The sequence below is a fragment of the Sorghum bicolor genome, chromosome 6, assembly GCF_000003195.3.
Source record: "Sorghum bicolor cultivar BTx623 chromosome 6, Sorghum_bicolor_NCBIv3, whole genome shotgun sequence".
Lineage (NCBI taxonomy): Eukaryota > Viridiplantae > Streptophyta > Magnoliopsida > Poales > Poaceae > Sorghum > Sorghum bicolor.
In genome coordinates this window covers 24638469-24651319 of record NC_012875.2, presented here as the reverse complement: position 1 = coordinate 24651319, position 12851 = coordinate 24638469, and positions in this window count along the sequence as shown.

Here is a 12851-nt window from a genome sequence, read left to right as displayed (position 1 = left end):
TCAGAGGCGAATTTGGGGATTCTAAATTTGTCGAACCCGCCTTTGGCGGGCATAGACAGACTCAGAAAAATTTCTGATCGATTTTGATATATGCGACGTCAAAATCGGAGTTCGTATGCGAAAGTTATGGCTGTTTTACGAACGGACTCCGAATTAGATGACAAAACAGTCTAGAAGTGGTAAAATTTGCGGCGGTGGCTATAAATTGATGGAAACGGGGGGAAGTAACACAAAAATTGGACTCTAACAACCAGTAACAAGACCTCGACCAGGACACAAACTCAACACTACGGACTCTGAAACTGAAATATGCAAAGGCTATGGCGCGGATGGGTTGTAGGACATGAAAACAATATGGCACCAGACTTATGGGACGAACACAAGGACACTCGAAACTAAGGGTAGATGTGAACCTAACGTTATGTCTGAAGCTTTGATTACCCAATCCAGTTTGCGAACAACACGGTTCGAAACCTGCAATTATTTTATTTTTTCTTTGATATTTTTCTTTTACTTAGGAGCACTCAAGAAGTAACCACAGGAAATTTGAGCTTGAACAAGTGAAAGACGTGGCCTGTGGAAACTTTTGAAGATTGCGAAAAATATAAAGAAAACATTAGGAGGTGAAAACTCCAACTTTAGAGGCGAATTTGGGGATTATAAATTTGTCGAACCCGCAAAGCGGGCATAGACAGACCCAAAAAAATTTTCTGATCGATTTTGATATATGCAACGTCAAAATCGGAGTTCGTATGCGAAAGTTATGGCTGTTTTACGAACGGACTCCGAATTAGAGGACAAAACAGTCCAGAAGTGGGAAAATTTGCGGCGGTGGCTATAAATTGATGGAAACGGTGGGAAGAAACACACAAATTGGACTCTAACAAGACCTAACCAGTAACAAGATCTCGACCAGGACACAAACTCAACACTACGAACTCGGAAACTGAAATATGCAAAGGCTATGGCGCGGATGGGTTGTAGGACATGAAAACAATATGGCACCAGACTTATGGGACGAACACAAGGACACTCGAAACTAAGGGTAGATGTGAACCTAACGTTAAGTCTGAAGCTTTGATTACCACTTGAGGAGAATAAGTGTGGCCCGATCCTCCGAAAGTTTCTGGCAACTATCGATTTGGTGGAAAAAAGACACAAATCAATCCAGCTTCCGAACAACACGGTTCGAAACCTGCAATTCTTTTTATTTTTTTTTGATATTTTTCTTTAACTTGGGAGCACTCAAGAAGTAACCACAGGAAATTTGAGCTTGAACAAGTGAAAGACGTGGCCTGTGGAAAGTTTTGAAGATTGCGAAAAATATAAAGAAAACTTTAGAAGATGAAAACTCAAACTTCAGAGGCGAATTTGGGGATTCTAAATTTGACGAACCCGCTAGCGGGCATAGACAGACCCAGAAAAATTTTCTGATCGATTTTGATATATAGAACGCCAAAATCGGAGTTCGTATGCGAAAGTTATGGCTGTTTTACGAACGGACTCCGAATTAGAGGACAAAACAGTCCAGAAGTGGGAAAATTTGTGGCGGTGGCTATAAATTGATGGAAACGGTGGGAAGAAACACACAAATTGGACTCTAACAAGACCTAACCAGTAACAAGACCTCGACCAGGACACAAACTCAACACTACGGACTCTGAAACTGAAATATGCAAAGGCTATGGCGCGGATGGGTTGTAGGACATGAAAACAATATGGCACCAGACTTATGGGACGAACACAAGGACACTCGATACTAAGGGTAGATGTGAACCTAACGTTATGTCTGAAGCTTTGATTACCACTTGAGGAGAATAAGTGTGGCCCGATCTTCCGAAAGTTTCTGGCAACTATCGATTTGCTGGAAAAGAGACACAAATCAATCCAGCTTGCGAACAACACTGTTCGAAACCTGCAGTTATTTTTATTTTTCTTTGATATTTTTCTTTTACTTAGGAGCACACAAGAAGTAACCACAGGAAATTTGAGCTTGAACAAGTGAAAGACGTGGCCTGTGGAAAGTTTTGAAGATTGCGAAAAATATAAAGAAAACTTTAGGAGGTGAAAACTCAAACTTCAGAGGCGAATTTGGGGATTCTAAATTTGTCGAACCCACAATGGCGGGCATAGACAGACCCAAAAATTTTTTCTGTTCGATTTTGATATATAGAACGCCAAAATCGGAGTTCGTATACGAAAGTTATGGCTGTTTTACGAACGGACTCCGAATTTGAGGACAAAACAGTCCGGAAGTGGGAAAATTTGTGGCGGTGGCTATAAATTGATGGAAACGGTGGGAAGAAACACACAAATTGGACTCTAACAAGACTTAACCAGTAACAAGACCTCGACCAGGACACAAACTCAACACTACGGACTCTGAAACTGAAATATGCAAAGGCTATGGCGCGGATGGATTGTAGGACATGAAAACAATATGGCACCAGACTTATGGGACGAACACAAGGACACTCGAAACTGAAGGTAGATGTGAACCTAACGTTATGTCTGAAGCTTTGATTACCACTTATGGAGAATAAGTGTGGCCCGATCTTGCGAAAGTTTCTGGTAACTATCGATTTGGTGGAAAAGAGACACAAATCAATGCAGCTTGCGAACAACACGGTTCGAAACCTGCAATTCTTTTTATTTTTTTTTTGATATTTTTCTTTTACTTAGGAGCACTCAAGAAGTAACCACAGGGTATTTAAGCTTGAACAAGAGAAAGACGTGGCCTGTGGAAACTTTTGAAGATTGCGAAAAATATAAAGAAAATTTTAGGAGGCGAACACTCAAACTTCAGAGGCGAATTTGGGGATTCTAAATTTGTCGAACCCGCCAAAGGCGGGCATAGACAGACCCAAAAAAAATTTCTGATCGATTTTGATATATGGAACGTCAAAATCGGAGTTCGTATGCGAAAGTTATGGCTGTTTTAAGAACGGACTCCGAATTAGAGGACAAAACAGTCCAGAAGTGGGAAAATTTGCGGCGGTGGCTATAAATTGATGGAAACGGTGGGAAGAAACACACAAATTGGACTCTAACAAGACCTAACGAGTAACAAGACCTCGACCAGGACACAAACTCAACACTACGGACTCTGAAACTGAAATATGCAAAGGCTATGGCGCGGATGGGTTGTAGGACATGAAAAAAATATGGCACCAGACTTATGGGACGAACACAAGGACACTCGAAACTAACGGTAGATGTGAACCTAACATTATGTCCGAAGCTTTGATTACCACTTGAGGAGAATAAGTGTGGCCCGATCTTCCGAAAGTTTCTGGCAACTATCGATTTGGTGGAAAAGAGACACAAATCAATCCAGCTTGCGAACAACACGGTTCGAAACCTGCAATTCTTTTTATTTTTTTATATTTTTCTTTTACTTAGGAGCACTCAAGAAGTAACCACAGGAAATTTGAGCTTGAACAAGTGAAAGACGTGGCCTGTGGAAACTTTTGAAGATTGCGAAAAATATAAAGAAAACTTTAGGAGGTGAAAACTCAAACTTCAGAGGCGAATTTGGGGATTCTAAATTTGTCGAACCCGCCTTTGGCGGGCATAGACAGACCCAAAAAAATTTTCTGATCGATTTTGATATATGCAACGTCAAAATCGGAGTTCGTATGCGAAAGTTATGGCTGTTTTAAGAACGGACTCCGAATTAGAGGACAAAATAGTCCAGAAGTGGGAAAATTTGCGGCGGTGGCTATAAATTGATGGAAACGGTGGGAAGAAACACACAAATTGGACTCTAACAAGACCTAACCAGTAACAAGACCTCGACCAGGACACAAACTCAACACTACGGACTCTGAAACTGAAATATGCAAAGGCTATCGCGCGGATGGGTTGTAGGACATGAAAATAATATGGCACCAGACTTATTGGACGAACACAAGGACACTCGAAACTAAGGGTAGATGTGAACCTAACGTTATGTTTGAAGCTTTGATTACCACTTGAGGAGAATAAGTGTGGCCCGATCTTCCGAAAGTTTCTGGCAACTATCGATTTGGTGGAAAAGAGACAAATCAATCCAGCTTGCGAACAACACGGTTCGAAACCTGCAATTCTTTTTATTTTTTTTTGATATTTTTCTTTTACTTAGGAGCACTCAAGAAGTAACCACAGGAAATTTGAGCTTGAACAAGTGAAAGACGTGTCCTGTGGAAACTTTTGAAGATTGCGAAAAATATAAAGAAAACTTTAGGAGGTGAAAACTCAAACTTCAGAGGCGAATTTGGGGATTCTAAATTTGTCGAACCCGACTAGCGGGCATAGACAGACCCAAAAAAATTTTCTGATCGATTTTGATATATGGAACGTCAAAATCGGAGTTCGTATGCGAAAGTTATGGCTGTTTTACGAACGGACTCCGAATTAGAGGACAAAACAGTCCAGAAGTGGGAAAATTTGCGGCGGTGGCTACAAATTGATGGAAACGGTGGGAAGAAACACACAAATTGGACTCTAACAAGACCTAACCAGTAACAAGACCTCGACCAGGACACAAACTCAACACTACGGACTCTGAAACTGAAATATGCAAAGGCTATGGCGCGGATGGGTTGTAGGACATGAAAACAATATGGCACCAGACTTATGGGACGAACACAAGGACACTCGAAACTAATAGTAGATGTGAACCTAACGTTATGTCTGAAGCTTTGATTACCACTTGAGGAGAATAAGTGTGGCTCGATCTTCCAAAAGTTTCTGGCAACTATCGATTTGGTGGAAAAGAGACAAATCAATCCAGCTTGCGAACAACACGGTTCGAAACCTGCAATTCTTTTTATTTTATTTTTTTGATATTTTTCTTTTACTTAGGAGCACTCAAGAAGTAACCACAGGAAATTTGAGCTTGAACAAGTGAAAGACGTGTCCTGTGGAAACTTTTGAAGATTGCGAAAAATATAAAGAAAACTTTAGGAGGTGAAAACTCAAACTTCAGAGGCGAATTTGGGGATTCTAAATTTGTCGAACCCGCCTTTGGCGGGCATAGACAGACTCAGAAAAATTTTCTGATCGATTTTGATATATGCGACGTCAAAATCGGAGTTCGTATGCGAAAGTTATGGCTGTTTTACGAACGGACTCCGAATTAGATGACAAAACAGTCTAGAAGTGGTAAAATTTGCGGCGGTGGCTATAAATTGATGGAAACGGTGGGAAGAAACACAAAAATTGGACTCTAACAACCAGTAACAAGACCTCGACCAGGACACAAACTCAACACTACGGACTCTGAAACTGAAATATGCAAAGGCTATGGCGCGGATGGGTTGTAGGACATGAAAACAATATGGCACCAGACTTATGGGACGAACACAAGGACACTCGAAACTAAGGGTAGATGTGAACCTAACGTTATGTCTGAAGCTTTGATTACCCAATCCAGTTTGCGAACAACACGGTTCGAAACCTGCAATTATTTTATTTTTTCTTTGATATTTTTCTTTTACTTAGGAGCACTCAAGAAGTAACCACAGGAAATTTGAGCTTGAACAAGTGAAAGACGTGGCCTGTGGAAACTTTTGAAGATTGCGAAAAATATAAAGAAAACATTAGGAGGTGAAAACTCCAACTTTAGAGGCGAATTTGGGGATTATAAATTTGTCGAACCCGCAAAGCGGGCATAGACAGACCCAAAAAAATTTTCTGATCGATTTTGATATATGCAACGTCAAAATCGGAGTTCGTATGCGAAAGTTATGGCTGTTTTACGAACGGACTCCGAATTAGAGGACAAAACAGTCCAGAAGTGGGAAAATTTGCGGCGGTGGCTATAAATTGATGGAAACGGTGGGAAGAAACACACAAATTGGACTCTAACAAGACCTAACCAGTAACAAGATCTCGACCAGGACACAAACTCAACACTACGAACTCGGAAACTGAAATATGCAAAGGCTATGGCGCGGATGGGTTGTAGGACATGAAAACAATATGGCACCAGACTTATGGGACGAACACAAGGACACTCGAAACTAAGGGTAGATGTGAACCTAACGTTAAGTCTGAAGCTTTGATTACCACTTGAGGAGAATAAGTGTGGCCCGATCCTCCGAAAGTTTCTGGCAACTATCGATTTGGTGGAAAAAAGACACAAATCAATCCAGCTTCCGAACAACACGGTTCGAAACCTGCAATTCTTTTTATTTTTTTTTGATATTTTTCTTTAACTTGGGAGCACTCAAGAAGTAACCACAGGAAATTTGAGCTTGAACAAGTGAAAGACGTGGCCTGTGGAAAGTTTTGAAGATTGCGAAAAATATAAAGAAAACTTTAGAAGATGAAAACTCAAACTTCAGAGGCGAATTTGGGGATCCTAATTTGTCGAACCCGCCCGTGGCGGGCATAGACAGACCCAAAAAAAATTTTCTGATCGATTTTGATATATGGAACGTCAAAATCGGAGTTCGTATGCGAAAGTTATGGCTGTTTTACGAACGGACTCCGAATTAGAGGACAAAACAGTCCAGAAGTGGGAAAATTTGCGGCGGTGGCTATAAATTGATGGAAACGGTGGGAAGAAACACACAAATTGGACTCTAACAAGACCTAACCTGTAACAAGACCTCGACCAGGACACAAACTCAACACTACGGACTCTGAAACTGAAATATGCAAAGGCTATGGCGCGGATGGGTTGTAGGACATGAAAAGAATATGGCACCAGACTTATGGGACGAACACAAGGACACTCGAAACAAAGGGTAGATGTGAACCTAACGTTATGTCTGAAGCTTTGATTACCACTTGAGGAGAATAAGTGTGGCCCGATCTTCCGAAAGCTTCTGGCAACTATCGATTTGGTGGAAAAGAGACACAAATCAATCCAGTTTGCGAACAACACGGTTCGAAACCTGCAATTATTTTATTTTTTCTTTGATATTTTTCTTTTACTTAGGAGCACTCAAGAAGTAACCACAGGAAATTTGAGCTTGAACAAGTGAAAGACGTGGCCTGTGGAAAGTTTTGAAGATTGCGAAAAATATAAAGAAAACTTTAGGAGATGAAAACTCAAACTTCAGAGGCGAATTTGGGGATCCTAATTTGTCGAACCCGCCCGTGGCGGGCATAGACAGACCCAAAAAAAATTTTCTGATCGATTTTGATATATGGAACGTATGCGAAAGTTATGGCTGTTTTACGAACGGACTCCGAATTAGAGGACAAAACAGTCCTGAAGTGGGAAAATTTGCGGCGGTGGCTATAAATTGATGGAAACGGTGGGAAGAAACACACAAATTGGACTCTAACAAGACCTAACCAGTAACAAGACCTCGACCAGGACACAAACTCAACACTACGGACTCTAAAACTGAAATATGCAAAGGCTATGGCGCGGATGGGTTGTAGGACATGAAAACAATATGGCACCAGACTTATGGGACGAACACAAGGACACTCGAAACTAAGGGTAGATGTGAACCTAACGTTATGTCTGAAGCTTTGATTACCACTTGAGGAGAATAAGTGTGGCCCGATCTTCCGAAAGTTTCTGGCAACTATCGATTTGGTGGAAAAGAGACACAAATCAATCCAATTTGCGAACAACACGGTTCGAAACCTGCAATTATTTTATTTTTTTGAGATATTTTTCTTTTACTTAGGAGCACTCAAGAAGTAACCACAGGAAATTTGAGCTTGAACAAGTGAAAGACGTGGCCTGTGGAAACTTTTGAAGATTGCGAAAAATATAAAGAAAACATTAGGAGGTGAAAACTCCAACTTTAGAGGCGAATTTGGGGATTATAAATTTGTCGAACCCGCAAAGCGGGCATAGACAGACCCAAAAAAATTTTCTGATCGATTTTGATATATGCAACGTCAAAATCGGAGTTCGTATGCGAAAGTTATGGCTGTTTTACGAACGGACTCCGAATTAGAGGACAAAACAGTCCAGAAGTGGGAAAATTTGCGGCGGTGGCTATAAATTGATGGAAACGGTGGGAAGAAACACACAAATTGGACTCTAACAAGACCTAACCAGTAACAAGATCTCGACCAGGACACAAACTCAACACTACGAACTCGGAAACTGAAATATGCAAAGGCTATGGCGCGGATGGGTTGTAGGACATGAAAACAATATGGCACCAGACTTATGGGACGAACACAAGGACACTCGAAACTAAGGGTAGATGTGAACCTAACGTTATGTCTGAAGCTTTGATTACCACTTGAGGAGAATAAGTGTGGCCCGATCTTCCGAAAGTTTCTGGCAACTATCGATTTGGTGGAAAAAAGACACAAATCAATCCAGCTTACGAACAACACGGTTCGAAACCTGCAATTCTTTTTATTTTTTTTGATATTTTTCTTTAACTTGGGAGCACTCAAGAAGTAACCACAGGAAATTTGAGCTTGAACAAGTGAAAGACGTGGCCTGTGGAAAGTTTTGAAGATTGCGAAAAATATAAAGAAAACTTTAGGAGGTGAAAACTCAAACTTCAGAGGCGAATTTGGGGATCCTAATTTGTCGAACCCGCCTATGGCGGGCATAGACAGACCCAAAAAAAATTTTCTGATCGATTTTGATATATGGAACGTCAAAATCGGAGTTCGTATGCGAAAGTTATGGCTGTTTTACGAACGGACTCCGAATTAGAGGACAAAACAGTCCAGAAGTGGGAAAATTTGCGGCGGTGGCTATAAATTGATGGAAACGGTGGGAAGAAACACACAAATTGGACTCTAACAAGACCTAACCAGTAACAAGACCTCGACCAGGACACAAACTCAACACTACGGACTCTGAAACTGAAATATGCAAAGGCTATGGCGCGGATGGGTTGTAGGACATGAAAACAATATGGCACCAGACTTATGGGACGAACACAAGGACACTCGAAACTAAGGGTAGATGTGAACCTAACGTTATGTCTGAAGCTTTGATTACCACTTGAGGAGAATAAGTGTGGCCCGATCTTCCGAAAGTTTCTGGCAACTATCGATTTGGTGGAAAAGAGACACAAATCAATCCAGCTTGCGAACAACATGGTTCGAAACCTGCAGTTCTTTTTATTTTTCTTTGATATTTTTCTTTTACTTAGGAGCACACAAGAAGTAACCACAGGAAATTTGAGCTTGAACAAGTGAAAGACGTGGCCTGTGGAAAGTTTTGAAGATTGCGAAAAATATAAAGAAAACTTTAGGAGGTGAAAACTCAAACTTCAGAGGCGAATTTGGGGATTCTAAATTTGTCGAACCCGCTAGCAGGCATAGACAGACCCAGAAAAATTTTCTGATCGATTTTGATATATAGAATGCCAAAATCGGAGTTCGTATGCGAAAGTTATGACTGTTTTAAGAACGGACTCCGAATTAGAGGACAAAACAGTCCAGAAGTGGGAAAATTTGCGGCGGTGGCTATAAATTGATGGAAACGGTGGGAAGAAACATACAAATTGGACTCTAACAAGACCTAACCAGTAACAAGAGCTCGACCAGGACACAAACTCAACACTACGGACTCGGAAACTGAAATATGCAAAGGCTATGGCGCGGATGGGTTGTAGGACATGAAAATAATACGGCACCAGACTTATGGGACCAACACAAGGACACTTGAAACTAAGGGTAGATGTGAACCTAACGTTATGTCTGAAGCTTTGATTACCACTTGAGGAGAATAAGTGTGGCCCGATCTTCCGAAAGTTTCTGGCAACTATCGATTTGGTGGAAAAGAGACAAATCAATCCAGCTTGCGAACAACACGGTTCGAAACCTGCAATTCTTTTTATTTTTTTTTTTGATAATTTTCTTTTACTTAGGAGCACTCAAGAAGTAACCACAGGAAATTTGAGCTTGAACAAGTGAAAGACGTGGCCTGTGGAAACTTTTGAAGATTGCGAAAAATATAAAGAAAACTTTAGGAGGTGAAAACTCAAACTTCAGAGGCGAATTTGGGGATTCTAAATTTGTCGAACCCGACTAGCGGGCATAGACAGACCCAAAAAAATTTTCTGATCGATTTTGATATATGGAACGTCAAAATCGGAGTTCGTATGCGAAAGTTATGGCTGTTTTACGAACGGACTCCGAATTAGAGGACAAAACAGTCCAGAAGTGGGAAAATTTGCGGCGGTGGCTATAAATTGATGGAAACGGTGGGAAGAAACACACAAATTGGACTCTAACAAGACCTAACCAGTAACAAGACCTCAACCAGGACACAAACTCAACACTACGGACTCTGAAACTGAAATATGCAAAGGCTATGGCGCGGATGGGTTGTAGGACATGAAAACAATATGGCACCAGACTTATGGGACGAACACAAGGACACTCGAAACTAAGGGTAGATGTGAACCTAACGTTATGTCTGAAGCTTTGATTACCACTTGAGGAGAATAAGTGTGGCCCGATCTTCCGAAAGTTTCTGGCAACTATCGATTTGGTGGAAAAGAGACACAAATCAATCCAGTTTGCGAACAACACGGTTCGAAACCTGCAATTATTTTATTTTTTTTTTGATATTTTTCTTTTACTTAGGAGCACACAAGAAGTAACCAGAGGAAATTTGAGCTTGAACAAGTGAAAGACGTGGCCTGTGGAAACTTTTGAAGATTGCGAAAAATATAAAGAAAAGTTTAGGAGGTGAAAACTCCAACTTCAGAGGCGAATTTGGGGATTCTAAATTTGTCGAACCCGCAAAGCGGGCATAGACAGACCGAAAAAAATTTTCTGATCGATTTTGATATATGCAACGTCAAAATCGGAGTTCGTATGCGAAAGTTATGGCTGTTTTACGAACGGACTCCGAATTAGAGGACAAAACAGTCCAGAAGTGGTAAAATTTGCGGCGGTGGCTATAAATTGATGGAAACGGTGGGAAGAAACACACAAATTGGACTCTAACAAGACCTAACCAGTAACAAGATCTCGACCAGGACACAAACTCAACACTATGAACTCGGAAACTGAAATATGCAAAGGCTATGGCGCGGATGGGTTGTAGGACATGAAAACAATATGGCACCAGACTTATGGGACGAACACAAGGACACTCGAAACTAAGGGTAGATGTGAACCTAACGTTATGTCTGAAGCTTTGATTACCACTTGAGGAGAATAAGTGTGGCCCGATCTTCCGAAAGTTTCTGGCAACTATCGATTTGGTGGAAAAAAGACACAAATCAATCCAGCTTGCGAACAACACGGTTCGAAACCTGCAATTCTTTTTATTTTTTTTGATATTTTTCTTTAACTTGGGAGCACTCAAGAAGTATCCACAGGAAATTTGAGCTTGAACAAGTGAAAGACGTGGCCTGTGGAAAGTTTTGAAGATTGCGAAAAATATAAAGAAAACTTTAGGAGGTGAAAACTCAAACTTCAGAGGCGAATTTGGGGATCCTAATTTGTCGAACCCGCCTGTGGAGGGCATAGACAGACCCAAAAAAAATTTTTTGATCGATTTTGATATATGGAACGTCAAAATCAGAGTTCGTATGCGAAAGTTATGGCTGTTTTACGAACGGACTCCGAATTAGAGGACAAAACAGTCCAGAAGTGGGAAAATTTGCGGCGGTGGCTATAAATTGATGGAAACGGTGGGAAGAAACACACAAATTGGACTCTAACAAGACCTAACCAGTAACAAGACCTCGACCAGGACACAAACTCAACACTACGGACTCTGAAACTGAAATATGCAAAGGCTATGGCGCGGATGGGTTGTAGGACATGAAAACAATATGGCACCAGACTTATGGGACGAACACAAGGACACTCGAAACTAAGGGTAGATGTGAACCTAACGTTATGTCCGAAGCTTTGATTACCACTTGAGGAGAATAAGTGTGGCCCGATCTTCCGAAAGTTTCTGGCAACTATCGATTTAGTGGAAAAGAGACACAAATCAATCCAGCTTGCGAACAACACGGTTCGAAACCTGCAGTTCTTTTTATTTTTCTTTGATATTTTTCTTTTACTTAGGAGCACACAAGAAGTAACCACAGAAAATTTGAGCTTGAACAAGTGAAAGACGTGGCCTGTGGAAAGTTTTGAAGATTGCGAAAAATATAAAGAAAACTTTAGGAGGTGAAAACTCCAACTTCAGAGGCGAATTTGGGGATTCTAAATTTGTCGAACCCGCAAAGCGGGCATAGACAGACCCAAAAAAAATTTTTGATCGATTTTGATATATGCAACGTCAAAATCGGAGTTCGTATGCGAAAGTTATGGCTGTTTTACGAACGGACTCCGAATTAGAGGACAAAACAGTCCAGAAGTGGGAAAATTTGCGGCGGTGGCTATAAATTGATGGAAACGGTGGGAAGAAACACACAAATTGGACTCTAACAAGACCTAACCAGTAACAAGACCTCGACCAGGACACAAACTCAACACTACGGACTCTGAAACTGAAATATGCAAAGGCTATGGCGCGGATGGGTTGTAGGACATGAAAAGAATATGGCACCAGACTTATGGGACGAACACAAGGACACTCGAAACTAAGGGTAGATGTGAACCTAACGTTATGTCTGAAGCTTTGATTACCACTTGAGGAGAATAAGTGTGGCCCGATCTTCCGAAAGTTTCTGGCAACTATCGATTTGGTGGAAAAGAGACACAAATCAATCCAGTTTGCGAACAACACGGTTCGAAACCTGCAATTATTTTATTTTTTCTTTGATATTTTTCTTTTACTTAGGAGCACTCAAGAAGTAACCACACGAAATTTGAGCTTGAACAAGTGAAAGACGTGGCCTGTGGAAAGTTTTGAAGATTGCGAAAAATATAAAGAAAACTTTAGGAGATGAAAACTCAAACTTCAGAGGCGAATTTGGGGATCCTAATTTGTCGAACCCGCCCGTGGCGGG